The following is a 23,588-nucleotide window of genomic DNA, read 5'->3' on the forward strand; positions in this document are numbered from 1 at the left end:
TCACCCTAACAATCAATGAACTCAGTCCACAAAGCAGGTCAGGGTTCAGTGCAGGTCAGTCAATTTCCTTCACACCACACATGCTCATCCACGTCCTTGTGGACCCTGCTTTGTGCATTGATTTGATAGTGTGAGCCAGTATTTTGGACAAAGTGTATATAGAGGCAGAAGTGTGGGGCTTGATGTTCTATTCATTTCAATTCAGTTTATTTGTATGGTGCCAACAAAATGAATGCAAGGCACTTCATAGTGTAGGTTTAAGACCCTACAAAATATAACTAAGAAAACTCATCACTTGAGCATATGTTGGTTTTTATGATATAGATATGACATAATATTGTTATTGTTTGTACAACCATCTGAGGAAATACATGGGTTAAATGGTTTAGTAAAAACAAATGCTTCCTCAATCAAAATATGCTTTCAGTTCTTTTCAGTTTTTGGAAATGTGTATTTCTGCAGAGGAAAATCAGAACAGAAATAAAAAGTGGTGTAAAGCACATGAGTTATATTTTGTGTGTGTGTCTATCTATATCGATCAATCGATGTCATGGCTGGGGCAGCAGTCGTGTTGAGGATGAATGAGGACCCAAAATGCAAGCAGCCGACTGGTGATATGAGTGAGGGTTTATTTACAGAGTGGCAGGGTGGCAAACAGGCAGTGAGGGATGACAAATAACTGAAGAAGACCTAAACTGGGATAAACTAAAGAGCAAACCTGAAGTCATATGAACTGGAGAATGCAGAGAGCATGAGAGATACACGGATGACGCAGATGACACAGAGAAACGCAGACTACACAGACAAATGCAGACGAGCCGACAACAGGCACAGACTGACACCCACTATATATACACACACAAACAAGGAGACCAGGTAATGACATACAGGTGGGAGCACAGCTGATTCTAATACACAAGACGACCTGAGGAGACAAGCTGAACACGATGACAACAGACACCGACCTTCAGAATAAGACAGGAAATCCAGAACACGAACAGGGCACAAGGGGAGGACACAGAATACCAAATCAGAATACACACGAGGCACAAAATGAACTTCAAGGAAACACAAAACGCTGGGTCAAAATGACCCAGGATCATGACAGCACCCCCCCTCCAAGGGCTGGCTCCAGACAGCCCAAAACAAAAACAGACGACCAACCCAGGGCGGGCGGCGGGGGGTCCAGGACGGAGGGACCAAAACCAAACAAAAACAAACTCCAGCGAACTGAATGGATTGTCCAAAACACAACATACACACACTGGAGTCCTCGAACAGGGTCCCAAAACACAGTTCAGGAGGCCGGCCCGGAGGCTGACAACTCAGGAGTCTGAAACAGTTCACCTCCGGAGGCCGGCCACGTTGGCGACACAAATCCAAAAGCCGACCGCGCGGAAGGCAGCGGTGGCGAAGTGGAAACAGTTCAGGGGGCCGTCCGTGCACACGGCAACGGCGGCGACGGGGAAACAGTTCAGGCGGCCGACCGTGCACACGGCAACGGCGGCGGCAGAGCAGGTCCGGAGGTTGGCCGCGAAGCCAGCGGTGGCGGCGTGTTCTTTCAGGAGGCCGCCCTCGACGGCCATGATGCCAGCTTAGAGGCCTGGAAAGCGGCCAACAAGGATGAGGTGGCACAGGGCGAGCTGGCTCTGATGGCAGTGTTGACGAGGCTGAGGCTGACTCGGAGGCTGCAGCCGGAGCCGGACCAGGCGGCGAGGCAGGAACAGATGCTGGAGCCGGACCAGGCGGCGAGGCAGGAACAGATGCTGAGGCCGGACCAGGCGGCGAGGCAGGAACAGATGCTGAGGCCGGACCAGGCGGCGAGGCAGGAACAGATGCTGAGGCCGGACCAGGCGGCGAGGCAGGAACAGATGCTGAGGCCGGACCAGGCGGCGAGGCAGGAACAGATGCTGAGGCCGGACCAGGCGGCGAGGATGAAGGCGCGGGGGCTGCAGCTGGCGAGGATGAAGGCTCGGAGGCTGCAGCTGGCGAGGATGCTGCAGGCGAGGATGCTGCAGGCAAGGATGCTGCAGGCGAGGATGCTGCAGGCGAGGATGTGGAGGTTGCAGGTGGTGGCTGAACGGTCTCCTCGGAACCGTCAGTAGACATGAGGATGTGCTGGCTGGGTCCTCCAAGACCCCCAGCTGACAAGGCAGGAGGCTGGACGGGCTCCTCGGGCCCTCCAGCTGACAAGGCAGGAGGCTGGACGGGCTCCTCGGGCCCTCCAGCGGAGACAGGAGGCCGGAGCGGTCCCTCGGACCCCCCAGCTGACGAGGCAGGTTGCTGGACGGGCTCCTCGGGCCCTCCAGCGGAGACAGGAGGCCGGAGCGGTCCCTCGGACCCTCCAGCTGACGAGGCAGGCTGCTGGATGGGCTCCTCGGGCCCTCCAGCGGAGACAGGAGGCCGGAGCGGTCCCTCGGACCCTCCAGCGGAGACGAGAATGGGCTGGCCGGGCTCTCCAGAACCCCCAGCGGACATGAGGACGGGCTGGCCGGGCTCTCCAGAACCCCCAGCGGACATGAGGATGGGCTGGCCGGGCTCTCCAGAACCCCCAGCGGAGACTAGGACGGGCTGGCCGGGCTCTCCAGAACCCCCAGCGGACATGAGGACGGGCTGGCCGGGCTCTCCAGAACCCCCAGCGGACATGAGGACGGGCTGGCCGGGCTCTCCAGAACCCCCAGCGGACATGAGGATGGGCTGGCCGGGCTCTCCAGAACCCCCAGCGGAGACTAGAATGGGCTGGCCGGGCTCTCCAGAACCCCCAGCGGATATGGTCACAGAACCAGCGGGCACAGGGGCCCCTGGCACACATAGGGCTGACTGCAGCTGCGCAGAGCACTGACCCTGCTCAGGCAGCGACAGCTGGGTGCAGTCCTCAGCTGGAGTCTTAGCCTTCAGGGGTCCAGAGTGGGCTGAGGGCTGAAACTCAGCCTCTGGGGAGGCCCTGAAGTGCGTCACAGTCTCTGAAATGACCAGCTTTAGAGGACTGACTACAATATTGTGTGGTTTGTCTCTCTGCTTAGACCGAACAGATGAAAAACAGTTCTTTTCAGGTTGGATTGGCTTCGCTTGTTGTACAGGAGGAGTAGGTGAAGATGACGACTGAATAGGTGGCTGATCTGAGGGTGACTGAAGTAAAGGTTGGAACAACAATGGTGGCGAAGTAGGAGACTGAGCTGATGGTAAGGCAGATGATTCTTTTACCAACTGAGCTATTGACTGGGCTATGGATTCTAACATCGTTTGCAGTAAGTCTGGCTGTGGTAGTGACAGAGCTATGGGTTGTGAGGCAGAATGTGATGGAGGTGACGACTGAGCGGCTAACTGAGCTTGTGGCTGCCATGCGGCTAACTGAGCTCCTAGAGGCTGGGCAGCTAAGTGAGCTCCTGGAGGCTGGGCAGCTAAGTGAGCTCCTGGAGGCTGGGCAGCTAAGTGAGCTCCTGGAGGCTGGGCAGCTAAGTGAGCTCCTGGAAACACATTCTTATAATCCAGAGTTGCAGGTGAGCCAGGGAAAACACCATAGTCCTTAATGGCGGCACAGAAAACGGCCCCAGAATAAACAGTCCTTAAATTGGAAGGTTCGTGGTTATTGTCTCTTTTACTCACCACAGCCGGCAATTCAGAAGTCTCGGGGTCCAGCTGTGGCGATGGGCGTCGGTGGCGTGAACGTCGCTTCCTTCTTGGGGATAGCACCGACCGGCCGGGTAATTCCACATCCGGCGGGCCGGGCCGCAGATTCCCCGGCGGGCAGAGCAAAACATTCGCCGCTGGGCTGGGTTGGGAAGCGGTAGCGGTTGAAGGGTGAAGGTGAAGCTCGTTCAGAATGAAGTCCTGTGCGAGCGGATGAAGAGAGTCCAGTAGCCAGGGGTGAGCAGAGATTAAGTGCTGTAGCCTGGCTTCTACAGCGCGGTGTAATTCCTCTCCCTCATGTTCGAGCCACAGATTGACCAATCGTGAGACAGAGTCGATTACCTCCTCCCGAAACTCCTGGGAGGGCGCGGATGCTGCTGGGTCCATGTTTGGTCGGCTCGTACTGTCACGGCTGGGGCAGCAGTCGTGTTGAGGATGAATGAGGACCCAAAATGCAAGCAGCCGACTGGTGATATGAGTGAGGGTTTATTTACAGAGTGGCAGGGTGGCAAACAGGCAGTGAGGGATGACAAATAACTGAAGAAGACCTAAACTGGGATAAACTAAAGAGCAAACCTGAAGTCATATGAACTGGAGAATGCAGAGAGCATGAGAGATACACGGATGACGCAGATGACACAGAGAAACGCAGACTACACAGACAAATGCAGACGAGCCGACAACAGGCACAGACTGACACCCACTATATATACACACACAAACAAGGAGACCAGGTAATGACATACAGGTGGGAGCACAGCTGATTCTAATACACAAGACGACCTGAGGAGACAAGCTGAACACGATGACAACAGACACCGACCTTCAGAATAAGACAGGAAATCCAGAACACGAACAGGGCACAAGGGGAGGACACAGAATACCAAATCAGAATACACACGAGGCACAAAATGAACTTCAAGGAAACACAAAACGCTGGGTCAAAATGACCCAGGATCATGACAATCGATCGATAGTGTGTATATATATGTTTTTATATATAAATATATATAAATAAATGATACATTTTTTTTTTATATACAATACAATTTTTTTTGGAACCCTCCAGTCTCTTACAGTATGTTACAGTTTCCTGAAATTACGGTAAATTACGACCTGTTAAACAGTAAATGACCGCCTGTAGGAACATGGTATCCTCTAGCAGAGATGAATATTTTTGGTACTGATGATGCGTGATAACGGTAAGTTACTGGTAACTATTGCATCCGGCTTACAGTGACATACCGAATAAACGGTAGTATACCAATTTCTTAATCACAGTATGATGTTACTTTGTTGACGTATTTTATGACATAATGACATAACGGTATCTCACTGGCGACAGTGACGCCAGTGAGATACCGTAGAAAAAAGCTATGGTGCGTTACCATAATTTGTCCAAGAGTATTATACCACAACAGCAAAAAACGGTATCATCCTGCAGAACGGTAAGCTACAGTAACACGGTGTCACGGTATGACGCTGGCAACAGTGATGCCAGTATGTTACCGTAAAGTGGAGATGAAAAGTCTAACAGTGTGCTTCCCAAGTAAAAAAAGCTCCTCTACCATCAACCAGTTCTGCCGTATCAGTCTCATGACCATGCAAGGGAAGTAACCCTTCATCTCTGTAGCCTGAAGACTTTGGCCCAATCAGGGCATGCTGACTGGGATTATAACATCTAGTTTTATTAATAGTTAAACTTACAAACAACAACATCCAAGCTTTAATTTAAGGGCTAAGTTCATATTAATTGAAAGACAGTTTTGGGAAACACTAGTACAGCCTTATATAATAGCATAGCATCTACTAACATTTATATGTGGGATAAAGTTGAATAAAAGGCTTATTGAAAAGATCTAGCTCTTTCTATAAGTAATAGTGCAATATAACACCCTAATTAAAAGTCATGGGTCTCTCATTTAATAAGCAATCATATTTCTCAAATATTAACAAACTGCTTTACAAGTCAGAGGTTGTACTGATGCACTATGAATGAAATTTGGTTTCTGTCGCCTATTTGCAGAAAGTTTCATTTTACAAGGTTAAAAGGCAACACATGTAGAAGAGGACAAACACAAGCTAAAAGGATTTTTCACAACAAAGAAGTCCACAAGTTCCCTTTTATAGCTCGGTTATGGTGCAAAACAGTAATAAAAGATTAATTCCCTACTTATATAATGAATAATTTATAACTTTTTGAAAAGGGGTGGTTTAATAGAGACTTGTCCTCCTGAAATATCAAAGTTTAAAAGCAAAAATTCAGCACATTTCAGAGATTTTGCAGTACATGACTGCAGTTTTTCTCCATTATCAGTTATTCATTGTATTAAAATTTGTATTTGATTTCTCTCGCTTTCTTTGTATTAAAAGAGGAAGTGAGGCACTTACTGCGGCTGTACTGTAGGGTGGTAAGGATCTATATTTTGCTCTAATTCAACCTGCAAGCTCTCTGCTCTCATATGGTGGATGGATTCAAGGTGGATTCAAGCCCTGATGTGGCAAGGAAACCCACTGCAGCCATGGGCACATTTATGATCAGAGGCCACAGCTGTTAATCACCACTAAAACCATTAGCTACTGTATCGCAGGCACCTGATAGTCCTGTTCCATCTGTTATCTACAGACCAGGGCCGTTTAAGTTTTAAAGCTGTAGAAGATCTGATGATTACTGTCCCTGGGTGGCATGTTTCAAACTGTTCCAAAAAAATAAACTGCTGCTTCATTTCTACCTCATTGTTTATGCTTGACATGAATTACATTTCTTTAAAAATGTTTACTATCTGTTGGAGCTGTGCTTGGCTGCAATAGACAGCAGATGGCAGCAGTGATTCATTACTAAGGCAGTAAAAACTTCAGTTGGCGTAGTTACTGCCTCTGTCCATTTTTTTTTGAAGTAGCATTAATGTTCTTCTTGTATCACTTCATAATACGGCTAGCAATTAAAGCTGTAATTCCCCAATAATTAAATGGAATTTAATTCAATTTATTTTATGTAAGGTTACAATGTAATTTTATTTATCTTCAAATACTTAAATCCAGGCAAACTAGAAGAAGGGGTTACCCTACAAGGTTTTTACAGGAAACAGATAAAAATAATTTAAATACTGTGCAAGTAATTTTAAGTGGTGTGAAATTTCAAAGTAATTTTGCAGAAAAACAAACAATATCTCCCCACCTTAAATGATTAATACTTTGTAGTTTTCGTGGCGTGGGCCATATTATGGAGTTGATTAATATGACCTTCTTAGACCTTTATTACCCCTTTATGAATATTCATTACATTAATGTGCATGATGGATGTTCTACTATTCACTTGTCCTTTTATTTTGCCAGTATACATTTGATAATGACTGTTCTCCATTTCTAGCTTGCAATTTTAATTTGCAAGCCTATATGAACTTATAATGATAGAACCAAGTCTAATTTTTCCATCAAGTGTACTTAAAATAAGTCTCTCCTCTTGTGCACAATAGGAACAGGCAAGGTTAAGCCACTCCATTATACACCTCATGCCCCAAAAAGTACAGTGTATTTACAATGTAATGTAATGTCTAAACAACAAGAAACAAATCTGCATTCAGATATTCATAATAGCTATTTTAGTACATTTAACTTTTGAGATCAAAAACTAAAATATATATTTAAGGGATTTATGACTCTGCATGCTTGTGTGGGAATACTTACTGCCAGCTCTCCACCCACACTGATGCTGAGCAAACCTCACACCTACTCACAGCCAAGCTGTTTCAGCCAGTTTCATCATATATCCTGCCCTTCAACACAAAGTAAAGTTGAAACTGGACTGATTCTGAAAATGTTAGGCGCTGGCAAAAGACCTGTAAGTGAAGTGTCCCTTACAATCAATGAAACAATTGAAAACTAATTAGGAATTTGAGGCTGTTTGAAGAAAGTGTAAGCTTGCCCCATTCATTCATTAGTTTTACATTTCCAGTGTTTCACTTGAACCCATGGGGGATAATACTATCCCAGCATGCACTGGAGGATAACCTCTGTGACTATTTCACCAAAGGAGAAAATATATCATTGCATGCTAGCATATTTACAGTCTTAATCTATCTACATTGGGTATCTTCAAAACATCATATAACAGACCCAAGGAAGGACCACAAAGAGCTCACTACGCTATATAAAGCAATAGATGTTGTATTAGGTTTTACTGAAGCCAGCAGTGCTTCAAATTCTGTTCAAATTGGACATGGAGAAACCTAAGCACAGATTCTAGTTTGCTGCTTTGACTTAATTCAGCCCTATGTTTACTTATTACGTAACTAATACTTTCTGAGTCAACTTGGGATTTCCCTCTAAGGCTGACAAACACAGTTATCAGACAGCACCAACTACCTGCAGTTACTTTGTATTACAAAGTCTCAAGCATTGCTCATATCTAAACAACAGGTAAAGAACATGTAAATTCAAGATAAGTCCCAGAACAACATTCATGAGTGTTTACTGAAACAGCGTACAAAATACCAAATTTGCTGATGTAGCAACTTTAGAGAAGGGTGACGGTAGGACAATGGTGAAAAGGCAGAAGTGCTAATCACCATGGAGGCTGGGATTGCTGTCCAATGTTTGACCTTCGAAAAAAAACATTAGCGAACAGATCATGGTTTGGGTAAAATATGAGAATAATATATGTATCAGACTTCTCTTATTGTCTTGATTAACAAGATGAAGTCCTGCCCCATATAACACTATATCAAATGAGACACTGTTTTTCTTTCTTGGTTAATTTATTAACATGGCTGAAAGTTGCCGCCTACATTTACATCATTCTGATTAACAGCATAAAACAGCTGATCAACACTGTCATTTCTCTGGTGAGGTTGGCTGGCTATTTGGTTACCATTGCAAATTCATTGACTCCAAACAATCCTGAATATCAACTCTGTGAGTAATTGTGTTAAGAAAATATCGAGGTATTAAACCATAAACATGTGAAATAGGATTATAATTCCTGTCTTCTCCAATTTTCTAGTGTTTTACAATATTTGTTCTGCTTTTGTTGTTAAATTTCATTTTGTATCTTGGAAAAACTAATGTGTACTCTTTCAATTTATTTAATGCTGACATACTGTGTAGGGCAGGTATTCCCTAATAATAAGTGTCTACATCAGATTGAAGTATTGAACTTTTATTTATTAAATGACTTTCTCTGCACAAAGCATGAACTGTTTTTATTGGAAAATTACAAGACCAAGCAATATGAAAAAAGTATACTTAAACAGAACTACAAGTGTATTTAGAATTATGTTAATAAATTAATACAAATTTATATTAATTAATGGAAAAAAACTGTTAATATTTCGTAGAGCACGGAATGTGTATTCCTTAGTTTTTATAACACTTGCTTTTGGAGCATCAACATCTACTATCACACAATTTCATGTCCTGTTTTAACAAAAAATGAAAACCTGTCCTAATGTTCTAATGAGTCACATTAATTTAAATATATTTTGTAGAATGGGAAAATGACAAAACATTCTGGAAAAACTGGGATTTATAACTATGTATAACCATTACAACTGTTAAACACTGTTCTCAGTGTATCATTAAACCATCCTTATAACTACCATTTTATAAAAAGCAATATTAATTCAACGCTAAATAACACTTGAAATTTTTTTTAAAAAGTTGTTTATTGTAAACTCCTTTTTTGAGTTTTTAATCTCAGCTCTCACTTACATTAGAATGAATGAATTCTAATCTCTTTACTTTGAGATGATGTTGTTACATTGTAGGTGGTTGTGTTGCATGCAGAGATCTTGGGTTTCTGTTAAGTCATGCATTTGTATTGACCTTTGTTACCTAAGTGCATCATATATGATCACTACTTCATAAAGAAACTATGTGTTTTCCTTCATTTTTATTCAGTTTTTGAGCAATTTCAGAATTTCATTTCAAAAGCCTACACTCCACATCTTGAACGCTAACCTTTTTACTTGCCACAGTGCATACTGAAATACAGACCCCATCAACAAGAGGTACATAAATACATTTCCCACATGGCACTGCTTCAAAAGTCACAAAGCTTGTTTTTGGATGATGTCCAGCACCATACTTTTGCTGCTTGGAGATGAAACTGCAGTCTCCTCTTCACTAATGATCTCTCTGACATTCATTAATCACTGTTACTGTATCATGTAAAAAAATATCAAAGACCATGTATATTGGTTCTAACTGAGATCTCTTCCTCTTAAAAGGGAGTTTTTCCTTCCCACTGTCACCTATTGTTTGTTCATAGCAAATCGTGTTATTGTAGGATTTTTGGGGGGTTCCTCTTGATCTTTTCTCTTTACTTTTCACTATAAAGCACCTCGAGGCAATTGCTGCTTGGATTTTTCCAGATAAATAAACTTTAACTGAATTTTGCCATTACATGGTAGTAGACTGGCCATGGTTCAACTTTGTTGATATCTCTCTAACTACATAGACAGATGTTTCAGACTTAGGGTCTGTTTTTTGTTTGTTTGTTTGTTTGTTTTTTGCATCTTGTTTTTCATTCTGTTAATAACTTTAGGTCCTTTTTGAATTTGATTTGAGATTTTAAACTAATCTAATTTCTTGATTAGATTCTATATTAAAATTTAAAATGCAGTTTTTAGTAATGTTTCTTTTAATACTTGTATTATTATCGTTAATATTACTGTTATTTGTTTTGTATATATTCATCTAGTTTCTATATAGCTCCCTTGATTGTATATATTTCTGCTATTAGTCATTTGTTCCTGCTGTCTTACTATTTATATCTTATTCCTGCACAGTTGGTGTGGAGCAACCACAATAACAATAAATGAACTATTCTATTCTATTGTTTTGTAATAAATTTTCTGTTATTATTATTATTATTATTATTATTATTATTATTATTATTATTAAAGGTAACCTATTCCACAGAGGACTTTTAATTTTAAAACATTCTGTTTTTACGGTGTGATGATAATGCTTTTCACATAGCAGTAAAGTCCTGAGTCCCCTTCTAGTCTAGTCAGTCTCTTATCGTGGGTCTCCCGTGAATGACTGCAAGTCAATTAAACGACAGAAGCGCGAGTGTGTGTGTGTGTGTGTGTGTGTGTATGTGTGTGTATGTGTGTGTGTGTATGTGTGTGTGTGTTCCCATCACAACCAAGATGGCGGCGGAGCGGACAGCCGGCTCGGCACAGTGAGGTCGGTTGGACAGCTAACGGTTAGACTCTGAGGGGGAGAAAAATACAATAACAACACCTCCCTTACCGTTCATCTCACCTTCTGTAATGCAACAGCGTCGGTAGAAGCCAGACACCGTCCGAAGTTGTGTGCGAGGACTAATCTGACGTTCACAAGCGGGGTAAGTGCGAAATGATGAACCGTTACCCTGACTGGCTGCTTGGCGTGTTGAGGGATTTACCGAACGGCTGCAGGCTGCTAACTTAGTGCTCGAACAAGCTGGAAATCCTTTATGCTAGCCCTGTCACCTAACTCGTGTATGTGTTTGTTGACATTTGTTTCTGTTTTATCTGTCAATAATCACAATTCACTCTCGCAGCTTTTGAACCAATACGACTCCCACGCTTTCCCCGCTTCTCGACATCTAGGTATGTGCCACAGGTTGTTTGCACTCATCGCTAAAATTTGGGAACATTTTAGTCACCGTGAACGAAATACCAGTCAGTCAAAGCACATCAAGCCTCAAACGATCCTCTGAAATGTCTGATTTACCCCACGAGCGTGCTCTTCGGAGCTAAAAATAACCCAAAACACTCTCCGTTTGCACCCCGTTCCCCGGGGATATTTTAGGTTGTTCGGCTTTGTATGAGGGGGGAAAACCACCTCTCATTTAGCCTTGCTGTTAAGCAGTGGCGTAGAAAGTGCACGGACAGTCTTTCCTATGTTTTATGTGAGTGATTTGCAGCCCGGACTGGAGGGTATGTCAGTGGTTTTCAGTAAGCTGTGTGGTGGTGAGAGTTCATGACTGTTGAACGGTGATGAGAGTATGCTAATGCGGGTTTGCAAACGTGCAAGTTTGATGGGACGTGTTTGCTGTTAATGTGCAAATCCTTACACGTATTTCTGTCAGAGAAATGCTGTCAGACCCATACCAGGAGTGGTGCTGGTGTAGTCTGTCAGACATCAGACAGGAGCAGCGGTGACAGGCAGCCACTGTGGTTTGACATTCTGGAGGTCTACCCCCCCCACCAAAAAAAAGAATTAAAAAAAAGAAAAGAAAATCCCTCTTACATCCTTTCCTAATGGTTTTCCATAGCATGAGATGGACAAGTCTGATCAAATCACACATGTGACAGAAACACAGCTAAGCCTGTCATTTGAAAACCTCTGCTCCACATACCAAAAAGGTAACCTGCACTGTAAACCCACATATATTCTCTTTACTCTGATATGTGACATTTCTCATGGGAATATTGTGTTGTTGCGCATCCTGTTGATAGGATGTTTATATGTCGCCTTATTACCTTGCAGTATGTGCTCAGAGGGCAGAAAGGTACCCTTCTGGAAGGAAATTAAGTTGTAGTTTAAAAGAAGGTGCTGTCGCCTGACACAGAAGAGCCGAACAGCATGCAACAATTGCCTGAGTTGTTGGAGCGAGCTGCAGGGTTTACAGCCAGTAAAACATCAAAAAGGAGCAGACAGCTAGACAGTGTCCTGACTTGAGTTAAAGACCACTGTCTGTAAATAACTGACACACAGTGCTCTCTCTCATGGCGGTGATGGTTGTAATACCCGAGGCACAGGGTTCATGTTATTCCCATCTTGTGTAATTCAGTGAAAACAAACAAAGTGAGGAAACAATTTGACTTGACAGAGCTGTCAGTGACAGAGTTTAGCATCTAGATGCCTGAACTGGAGAATCTGGTTTTGTTTTTTTGGCAGAGTGCAAGTCTGACAATTTAGCCTGTTGCAGATTAATTTTTTTTCTTTGACATTTCCAACAATTTCTGTCACAAACTATGTGTATCCCTGAAGATATACTGTTAGCACTCTTACAGAGAAGCCTTTCTGGGGTTCACAAACTGTATGGAAAAATCCTGTTGATTTATTTTATTGGTTTATTTGTGATGAAAACACATTGAAGATTGGAGGCTTTTAAGGATTTGCTACAGTAAAGGTAATGACTAAACAGAAGGTTGTTGCCCAAAGTGAGTTTCTTCAAGTGCCTGGGACAGCACCTTTTCACTAATGTTAATGCTGAAGTAGAAGGGTTACTAATGAGCCCCAAAATTTTCCTGTAATTATATTCAGCTTTGAGATGTTGGATTCAACTGTGGCTTATATAGTTGGATAGAGTGATAGCAAGGGTGGCTGAATAGAATAGAGAGGCAGCAAAAAAGATGCTGAAAATAAATGACAGTCACGCTTTTGAAATTGTCCTCTCCATCTCTCTGGTGATTTCTGCAGGACTGTGAATTGATGCATGATAGGTGGGTCTAAGAAGGAACTATTTGATTTTCATGCATGATCAGGAAAGATGTTAATGAAGCAACCTGACCCATGTGAACACAGTGCACAAGTTCTTGCACGTGGACAATATACAACACATACTTTTAAAAAAAATGTTGTATGCTATAGTTTCTCTAAGAATATCAACAATGAATAAACACTTACATAAAACTATTTAATTCAGTTCAGTTCAGTTTTAGTTATATGGCACTAAATCACAACAACGCATTTTTCTAGGTGTTTTATATTGTAAGGTAAAGACCAATAAAGACAATAATGCAGAGAAAACCCAACAATGAAACCACCAACTATGAGCAAGTACTTGGTGACAGTGGGAAGGAAAAACTTGCTTTTAACAGGAAGAAACCTCCGGCAGAACCAGGCTGATTGAGGAGCAGCCTTGTGTGGCGACTGGTTGGGGTTGAAGGGAGGGAGAAAGGATGAAGGGCACAATGTGGAAGAAAGCCAGAGATAAATAATTACTTATGATTAAGTGCAAAGTGATTTATAAATACATGGAGAGGGAAAAAATGTGAGTGAATAAGAAATGCTCAGCTCAGTGCATTATGGGAAGCCCCCAGCAGCCTAGGCCTATTGCAGCATAACTAAGGGAGGATTCAGGGTCACCTGAATTCAGGGTAATCTTTATCAAAAAGGTAAGTCGTAAGCCTAATCTAGAAGGTACAGAGGGCATCTGCCTCCCAAATCTAAAGTGAGGGCTGGTTCCACATTTAGGAATGTAAAGATTTAACAGAGTCACTTCAGTATTCTTCAGTATTGGCTGATGTTTGCCTCACTGACTGCCACTGACCTATCTGCAATTTTGTTACAGTGGAAAAAAAGTCTTACAAATAACTTAACTAGTGATTTATCAGTCAGAAGTCATCAGCCAATGAGCATACCTTGCATATTCCACCATTAGAAACACCAGTCGTTTTAACATGTCACAGAGTATGACCTGAAATGTAAGCCCATAAACTCATGGGCTCAGGAAGGTGTTTACAGTCTTATATAAGACTGCAAGACTGCACTATTTAAATATAACATTCACATTTATAAATGGGATCTTATTTCATATTATTTCTATCAATATTTCACCAATATTCAGGGGTTAAATATATTTTCCCCCATGTATCAGTGCATGTTTTATAAATTTTTCATTTCCAGCTAGCCAAAACTGCCAGTTGGCAATATATTTGCAGAGATGCAAGAAAGAATATTCCTTATTTTGTCCTATTTAGGACAGTTTTTGTTTTACAACAGCCAAAAAACATCAAGTCAGGGCATATAGTCAGAGGAAGGATTATTGGCAGCCAATAGGTGGTGGATTAGCTTTTAGATAATCAGTGTGCACAATCTCTAATGTGTTGGTAAAGAAAATTTGCAGCATGTGGTTGGTTTACCAAGCATGGGCTCTAGGTTAGCTTTTTAGCTCAGAGATTGGTCTACACTCAGACCATAATAAGAATCTCCAGAAGTGTCTGTGTTCAGCTTTCCACTTTAGCTCAAGACAACACAAAGGAAGTAGGTGCCATCTTTTGGCTCTAAATTGTAATTGTACTTTTTGGCATTTTATGAAAAAGTTCAATTCTTAGGAAGGCAGACCACTACATTTTTTAATGTAAGAGGATAATGTTTCCAGCTGAATGTACAGAAGCCAAAAAAAGATGCAACTGGAAAAGAAAATGCTGCTGCTATCAATGTGCACATTGAACAAGTGAGAGTAGGATTACATGTTCCCAGGGAATACCATCCACAAACACTAATTAGCCGTAAGCTCAGACTCATTGTCTGCAGGGAAAAAAGGCAGGATGTATCCTCAGTTGGTGGGTGGCATCTGGTGTTACACTAAAATTTGGGAACTGAGCTCATAGCACCCAGGAAAGTCATCTCTCAGAATACAAAAACGCATTTCTCTCAGTTTGGATGCTGGTACTTTTTCTCCATGTAAAGCTATCCAGCAGTTGGCTATATGTATAAATTGAGCTAATCACGTTTCACTACAGTGAGAGTGGAGAGCTGGAAAGGTACTCGGGCTGAAGGGGTGGGTTGTGAAGCAACAAATTGTTGCTTAGTGCTTTTGCTTCAATTTCACAAAAATACAGAAAGAAAAGTGAAGAATTATAAGAATATGAGTGGAAAGGCAAAATAAAATGAAAGATAAGGTTAGGCAATTGCCTTTTTTGTTATGAAGGTTTTGGGTTTTTTTTGCAAAATTGGCAGACCCTTATTTCAGTACATTTTGCCTATTAAGAAACATATCTGGTCTAACATGACGGTTAATGTAGTTTAGTCAGGACAACTTGAATTAAAAAGATTATTTGTATCAGCAGTAATTTATATCACCAGTATGGTTCTATAGAAAGCTGGAATAGGGAAATGCTGCAGCAAGACCCAAGCAGTACAGAGCAGGCATTCATGACAGCAGATACAACACTGTTATAAGGTAAAAGGAGCTGAGTTGGGAGTGGGTTGCGAAGAAACTTGCAGATGCACAGTGTCTCCAGGCAGGGCTAAGCAGCTTAATATGGTAGCCTATATGAGAGTAATGCTTAAAAACAGCGCTAATTTATATCAGATCAACATTAGAGAGGCAAAAGTCAGTCAGTCAGTTAATAATACCGGCTAATTAAAAGATAATAGCAAACTGCATATTTAGTTTTTGTTTTATATGGATGGGTCTGCAGTCACAAGCGTCGAACATCTGTATTTTTCTGCTCTGTTCCACTTTGAATAAACTTTCCCTTTAACAGATTGAACTAAAACTATGTTGAGCGTAGGCTTGCCACAGTCAGTGCCTGATCAATGAAGGCTGTAATTTTCTGGTTCTCACATTGTTCTGCTGCTGCTGCTGTGTGGCCTGCTGATTTCACAAGGGCACAAGGTTATTCTCCCAGTGTCTTCTCAATATTCAGACCTGTGCCTATCAAAAACAATAAAGATGTTACTGCCAGAACTCCAGAACAAAACTGCCAGACTCGAAAGGGAAGAAGCTGAAAATCAAAAAAGATGACAACAATACAATATAAAGGAATGCAAACAAATGCATCTGACTTGAAGAGTCTTTTCTGCCAAACAGGGAATTAAAAGATCAGGCTGGGAGACAAGGCAGGTCTGAAAGATCAGATTTCCTGGAGACATGCTATTTAATTCCCACAAGGCTCTGCATTAGCACTTCCTTGTGATAATACTGTACACAGAGCCAGGAAGGTAACATCACATGTAAGACTACAGTCAGGGGCCAGTGATTCTAGTATATACTTTGATATCTGTATATTAAAATATGATCTTGAAATTCATTAAAGGTGAGAGAGTTCTTTTTCCACTCTGCAGCTATTTTTCCCCAGTTACACTTCATGCTTAAATTGCAGCCTGCAGTTGTTAGCATGTCACCAAGATGGAGAGCAAAACCTGTCAATGAAAGATAAGGTGTGCAGGAACCTCGGCAAATGGGTTTATCAGATATCTAAGGCACTATTGCCAAAAGGCACTATTGCCAAAATCAGACTGCAGTGAAGCATTCAACAAGTATAACACTGAGTGCAGAAATAAAGATATTAATGTCAGTTCACTATTCACTGAAACCACAAATTCATTGATTAAAGATTGGCAGATAAAGTGGCTTGACTAAAATCTTGATCAGTTCTTTAGCTACAGTGGCTTGCAAAAGTATTCGGCCCCCTTGAACTTTCCCACATTTTGTCACATTACAGCCACAAACATGAATCAATTTTATTGGAATTCCAGGTGAAAGACCAATACAAAGCGGTGTACACGTGAGAAGTGGAACGAAAATCATACATGATTCCAAACATTTTTTACAAATAAATAACTGCAAAGTGGGGTGTGCGTAATTATTCAGCCCCCTGAGTCAATACTCTGTAGAACCACCTTTTGCTGCAATTCCAGCTGCCAGTCTTTTAGGGTATGTCTCTACCAGCTTTGCACATCTAGAGACTGAAATCCTTGCCCATTCTTCTTTGCAAAACAGCTCCAGCTCAGTCAGATTAGATGGACAGCGATTGTGAACAGCAGTTTTCAGATCTTGCCACAGATTCTCGATTGGATTTAGATCTGGACTTTGACTGGGCCATTCTAACACATGGATATGTTTTGTTTTAAACCATTCCAATGTTGCCCTGGCTTTATGTTTAGGGTCGTTGTCCTGCTGGAAGGTAAACCTCCGCCCCAGTCTCAAGTCTTTTGCAGACTCCAAGAGGTTTTCTTCCAAGATTGCCCTGTATTTGGCTCCATCCATCTTCCCATCAATTCTGACCAGCTTCCCTGTCCCTGCTGAAGAGAAGCACCCCCAGAGCATGATGCTGCCACCACCATATTTGACAGTGGGGATGGTGTGTTCAGAGTGATGTTCAGTGTTAGTTTTCCGCCACACATAGCGTTTTGCATTTTGGCCAAAAAGTTCCATTTTGGGCTCATCTGACCAGAGCACCTTCTTCCACATGTTTGCTGTGTCCCTCACATGGCTTGTGGCAAACTGGACTTCTTATGGTTTTCTGTTAACAATGGCTTTCTTCTTGCCACTCTTCCATAAAGGCCAACTTTGTGCAGTGCGCGACTAATAGTTGTCCTATGGACAGATTCCCCCACCTGAGCTGTAGATCTCTGCAGCTCGTCCAGAGTCACCATGGGCCTCTTGGCTGCATTTCTGATCAGCGCTCTCCTTGTTCGGCCTGTGAGTTTAGGTGGACGGCCTTGTCTTGGTAGGTTTACAGTTGTGCCATACTCCTTCCATTTCTGAATGATCACTTGAACAGTGCTCCGTGGGATGTTCAAGGGTTGGGAAATCTTTTTGTAGCCTAAGCCTGCTTTAAATTTCTCAATAACTTTATCCCTGACCTGTCTGGTGTGTTCTTTGGACTTCATGGTGTTGTTGCTCCCAGTATTCTCTTAGACAACCTCTGAGGCCATCACAGAGCAGCTGTATTTGTACTGACATTAGATTACACACAGGTGCACTCTGTTTAGTCATTAGCACTCATCAGGCAATGTCTATGGGCAACTGACTGCACTCAGACCAAAGGGGGCTGAATAATTACACACACCCCACTTTGCAGTTATTTATTTGTAAAAAATGTTTGGAATCATGTATGATTTTCGTTCCACTTCTCACGTGTACACCACTTTGTATTGGTCTTTCACGTGGAATTCCAATAAAATTGATTCATGTTTGTGGCTGTAATGTGACAAAATGTGGGAAAGTTCAAGGGGGCCGAATACTTTTGTAAGCCACTGTATTTGCAGATATAGTGGTTAAAACTGAAAGTTGAAAAAAATATTCTGAACTGGGTTCAGATCTGAGTGTTTTTCATGCAAAGAGAGGAATTTTTTAAGTAAGATGTGTGTGTGATACTGGCTTTTGAATAATCAGAATTAATCATTTAAATCTGCCCTTGATCATTAGAATCAGTATACTGATGATCCATGAATGATTGACCTCCCCAGAGCCCAAACCACAACATTATTGAAGCAGTCTGGTGTCAACTTAAGAAAGAACAAAAGTCAGCCAACATTCGAGATACAATTTTGAATGTCCTTCAAGAAGCCTTGATAAGATTTTCTGAAGACTACTCAAAGAAAAGACAAGAAACCTGCCTAAGAGAGTTCAGGCTGTGTAGAAGAATAAAGCTGGTCATACCAATTATTTACTTTCAGGGTTTTCCGGAATTAGGAAATTTTTTTTTTAGCTCTATTGTATACAGTCTACATGGAGACATGTTGCGACACTTCCCAGCATATTTCTACATCTTGTTTCTCTAGAATACAAATTTACATGTACATGTACATTTAAATGTACATGTACAATACTAGGGGGAAAAATGCTTTCTCAGACATTTAGCCATCCTTAGTTTGGACTGCTATTTAGTCTGTCTTAGTCTGTTTTTGCCTCATAACTTTTATCCCCCTTGTCTATAATCACATATTGAGGTTAATAGTATCAGCTGCCAGCAGGTAAAGTCTGTCACTGCTGTGTCTCATGCTGCTGCATCCCCATCCATCATGGCTTGAGTTTAATCATCCATAACCAACACATCACTCAGAAGGACTGAGAGGTTGCCTTAAACTTTAGCTGCATTTTAAAAACATCCTGTGAAATTTAAAACTTTGCACAAAGTTTTTCCAGGTACTTGATATGCTCCCCAATGCTTTTATACTGAGGCACCTTACAGTGCCATTAGCATATTCATTCTTGGTATAGGTTAGTCACAGCAGGGCCTAGATTGCTAACCTTGTCACAATAAAGTCCACAATCTGCGCCTTGGTCTGTCGCTGTGCATTATGACTGGCTACTTTATGGACACCTGTAAAGTATTTGTGAATAAAACGTTGCTTGAACACGCTTCTCCTGCTTTGACAAGTGCCTAATACAGAAGATTTAAGTTGATATCTAGACGTTATTCTGGAGGCCTCTCTTTATTGAACAAAGCAGCACATTTTTACATTCTGTAACCTTGATGCTTGTTTGATGGTATACTTGTTGTGTGCTTCAGTAGCTGATATGATTTTTATTCTGTTGTCTTTTTATTAGCAGGCACAGGATGTCCCATCTCTGTTCTTCCTGATAATGTTGGTGGATATAAGCATTAAAGTGAAAGTAAATAAAGAAGATTTACGGTGGAAGTTTCTGTGGATACAGATGCCTAATTAAGCTATAACTGTATGGTAGTATAATATCAACTGACCTTTGAGATGCTCTTGATAATGATCTTGCGAAGAAAATAGAACTTTCATAGCACACCCTCAGTACAAACATAAACCAAGTCAATTACAGCAAAAAAAATCTGTAAATGATTCTACAATAATTCATTCATATAATATCCTACAGGCAAAGTGTATTGTGTCAAATTAAGATTCCTTTATTCAAACTGCTCCTGAGGCTTCCGGCTTAAAACTTTTGATTTTAAAATTGGGATTGTAAGTCACACATCGTATTTAACCATATAACTAACCGTACTTATACAATAACTTAGTCTAACAATAATTACAGTAATGCAGTATTCATGAAAACCTGTGGGGCTGGTTGGAATCACACGACACCGTTTATAGCTGTGAGGTGATCTTTGTGGCTTCTTATGGATTATCAGTCTATCTGGGATTTGAAAAGTGTTAAAAAGAATTACATCTCGTCTTAAGTAAGTATTAGTTGCATACACAGTGGAAGAGTCTAGCAGCAACGCAGAGAGCAGGGAGCAGGGACCAGGGAATGTCACTGAAATTCAGCAACTTGTAGCGGTGGCATACGAGATAACTATGCAAATGTCACAAGCATAGAGTTAAACTGCGCTCAGCTTTAAGGATAGTGGTTCAACAAATGGGAACCAAGGATACTGCCGATTCACAAATGATGTTAACAAAATGAAACAAAACAAATAACAAGTTTACCTGTGTAAACATATATTGGAATATCCACGGTGTGAGCCAGCTATCAGCTCTGATGTAGAATAAGATAGGTCATATGTGAATGGGGCTTTTGAACTGTGCCTCAGGAGGCAGTTGAATCCTTTTTGGTTTCACTCAGCACCAGTTGATGTTAGAGAGGCATCGACTGGTAGAGAGGCATGCTAACAGTTATTGTTAGCATGCCATGAAACTCAGTGACTGTGACCAAGTGTCAGTTTTAGTGATCCAGGTTCAGGTGACCTTAAAAATCCTTGTAATTGTTTCACATAACACTGGATAATGCAAGAAAAGAATAACCCCAGGCTGTGATGCTTCCTCTGATTTTCCATCATGAGTTCATCCTTTGGCTGATTGGACTGTGAAGTGTTATTAAATGTATTCAGTATTGTATTAAAAAGATATAAAATGGTGTTTGAAAATTCAGCTTATATATAACTCCTGTAGAAATCTTTATTTTGCTACAATACAATATCTGCTCTTTATGTTAACTGTCAGAGCCCCGTTTTAACCCCCATTTATGTCCAGTGTAATGTGTTCCTGGCTCAAAAGAAGACTTTAAAATCCTCCATCTGCCTCACTCTTTTTAGCATGTACTCGCTAAAATAGGTCTGAATAGCCCTCCTGGCTTTTGTAATTTTGTCCACCTTTTTTTCTATGTGTATGTCAACTTGGAATTAAAACAAGGTGAATGTCTGCCTGTTTAACTAAATGAAGACTCTTTGTATATTGCTGACTTTATTAATCTCTGAGGGAAAATTAGTTTGAGCTCGTGAAAACAAAAAACCTCACTGCTGCTTAAAAATGCAAACACACAAAAATAAACCAATCTGACAAATTGTCACCTGCCTAATTAACAATACACTGTGTTGAAGAAGGTTAATGGATACCAGCTATCTCTTATGCATAATGTCTCCTCTCTGTATACACACATACACCCACTCACTTAGTCTAATTGCAGTTTAAGTGCATGTTCAGTGCTAGCTGTTTGGTAATTACAGTGACAGTGATTCCAGGAAGAACATGGTTATCTGCCAGTGTGGATGGTAGTAAATACATTCTGGACAAACTTAAAATGATTAAGTTATTCATTTATCTGTGAGTATATGGTTTGGTATTAGTTTTGGTGATGTGTATTCTTTTGATTGTTCTGGGAGTTGGAGCACTTGTAAAATGAAGAAATGTCAGCATCTCACTCAGGGGTTTCAGTTATTTACAGAAACATGAAACTGCTCATGTTGAGTTTCTCCGAGGCTGGTTGACAAGGTTAGGTAATAAGTAAGGTATAGAGATTACAGTGGACGTTGAAAATGCTATTTCTCACAGAGGTTATCTTCCTCCTCTATGTTACACGACCTGGATGTCAGAATAGCCAAACGCCCACCCTTCTGGACTTAACTAGAAGCAGATGCTTCACTTCCTACTGGCTTGTGTTTATGTTCTCAACCACATTCCTTTTCACCTCCTCCACGTGTCTGCCCTGCTGTGGCTGTCTATGCTGGATGTCTATACAGCTGGAGCTGGAGTGCAGTCCCTTTTCGCCAGTTTCATTGCTAAGTCTGGACAGCTGGAAATCGTTCCCCTGTCACGTTGCCTTAAACTAAATCCTTGTGCAAGGCCTGTTGGGCCTGGACAGCTTATCGAACTCCTCCCAGAACTCCTATTGTGATTACGAGTCAGCGAGTTTGGGCTGGGAAGCTTTGTCTATGTCTCTGGCACCACGCTGGTCATGTGGCCAAGTTTGAATGTTCTCAGCCTGTGGTGCTTTTCTCTGATTCTTGATTACTGTCAAGAATCGGACAGAACCACAAAACCCAGATAATCTTCCTTAAGCTGAGTCACAGCACAAAGTACCTTTAAAGCAACTTAACCATGGCAGTACTCACAAAGACAAATAGCCTGCAAAGTCTTGGGAGAAATCGAGGCATTTGTGATAAATGAACCAATGTCATATATAATTCAGAAATGACATAAATAAATTTTCTAGTGCAGTGAGGGGCTCCAGTGACCTTTAAAGAGATTTGTGGCCTAAACAGTCTCTGCTTTTTATGATAGGAGGAATTGCTTGGACTACTCTCTATCTAGGCGTTTACCTCAAGCTTTCCTTCTAGGTCAGTCTGCCAGGACCTAAGTAGGGCGGCCAGCGAATTAAGATATTTGGATTAGGCCACTTAAGCAGTGATGCAGTTTTTCATTCATACACGCCAGCCGCCGTGTGAGTCACAGCTCTGCATCTTTTGGATGCATCTCCCGTGGGGAAGTCCAGTGATCTGTGCATTTAAAAAAAAATCCACAGGCTTATACGGTATTGTATACAGTAAGACTGTTTTGTTCTGTTATGCCTTATCAGCACTTTAAATCATCTCTATTTGCTAAAACTGGAAAGCTGTAAAAAAAAAAAAGTGAAGTTCATGTCTTAGTTTCTGGGCTTCACATCATTGCAGCACCGTGTTTCATACTCCATAGATCCTCGCAGCCACATTTCACTGATGGCTTCATGAAAACAGGAACTTAGAAATAAACAAATGCTTCTTCCTTCTATCACCTGTGTTTCCACTGCTACTCAGTCAGCAGTGTCGACTTTTCTATTCTTAAAATATAGGGCAGGCAAGGAAAACAATTGAGGCTCATTTCAGTGGGTGTCCGCAATAGTCCTACATACGCACTGTATGTAAATGTAATCCTTATGTAACGTTTGCCGTGATGTGCCATGATACTACCGCTTTGGCTTGTATTTTTAGCAGACTGACAGCATGGCAAGGATGAGTGTCATTCTTTGGCCCGTCATGTGTCTCTGTAGTCATTCAAACAGGGAGGTGACACTGCAGAGCTCTCTTCTTTGCGCCCATGTAACTGAAATAAATTAGGTCAGCATCTTTTTTCTGTTACACTTTTGTAATAAGTGTGGAGTTAACTGTACTTAGTGAGTGATCCATGAAACAATACCCAAGTCTGGTTTATGTCAGTTGAGTCTCATGCAAAATCCTCCTGGGTCAATAAAACAGCAGTGAGAGGCAAGAAACAGGATAGCGGTTGAACTGGTTGACACCCTGTGCTATTCCACCCTCTTTTATACACGGTGC

General features: G+C 41.7%; 1 protein-coding gene across 3 annotated transcripts in view; it reads left to right on the top strand.

Annotated features, from left to right (window-relative positions):
• Positions 1 to 10,736: 10,736 nt before the first annotated feature.
• Positions 10,737 to 23,588, top strand: part of LOC116313494 (C-myc promoter-binding protein-like) — a 182,559-nt gene continuing 169,707 nt past the window's right edge. Inside the window, exon 1 of one of the 3 annotated variants that reach the window (XM_039602407.1) lies at positions 10,737 to 10,981. The gene's annotated coding sequence lies outside the window, so the exon portion shown is untranslated. The remainder of the gene's footprint in view (positions 10,982 to 23,588) is intronic. The other 2 variants (XM_039602313.1, XM_039602363.1) reach the window with 2 other exon arrangements.

Source organism: Oreochromis aureus, linkage group 1 (assembly GCF_013358895.1).
Source record: "Oreochromis aureus strain Israel breed Guangdong linkage group 1, ZZ_aureus, whole genome shotgun sequence".
Lineage (NCBI taxonomy): Eukaryota > Metazoa > Chordata > Actinopteri > Cichliformes > Cichlidae > Oreochromis > Oreochromis aureus.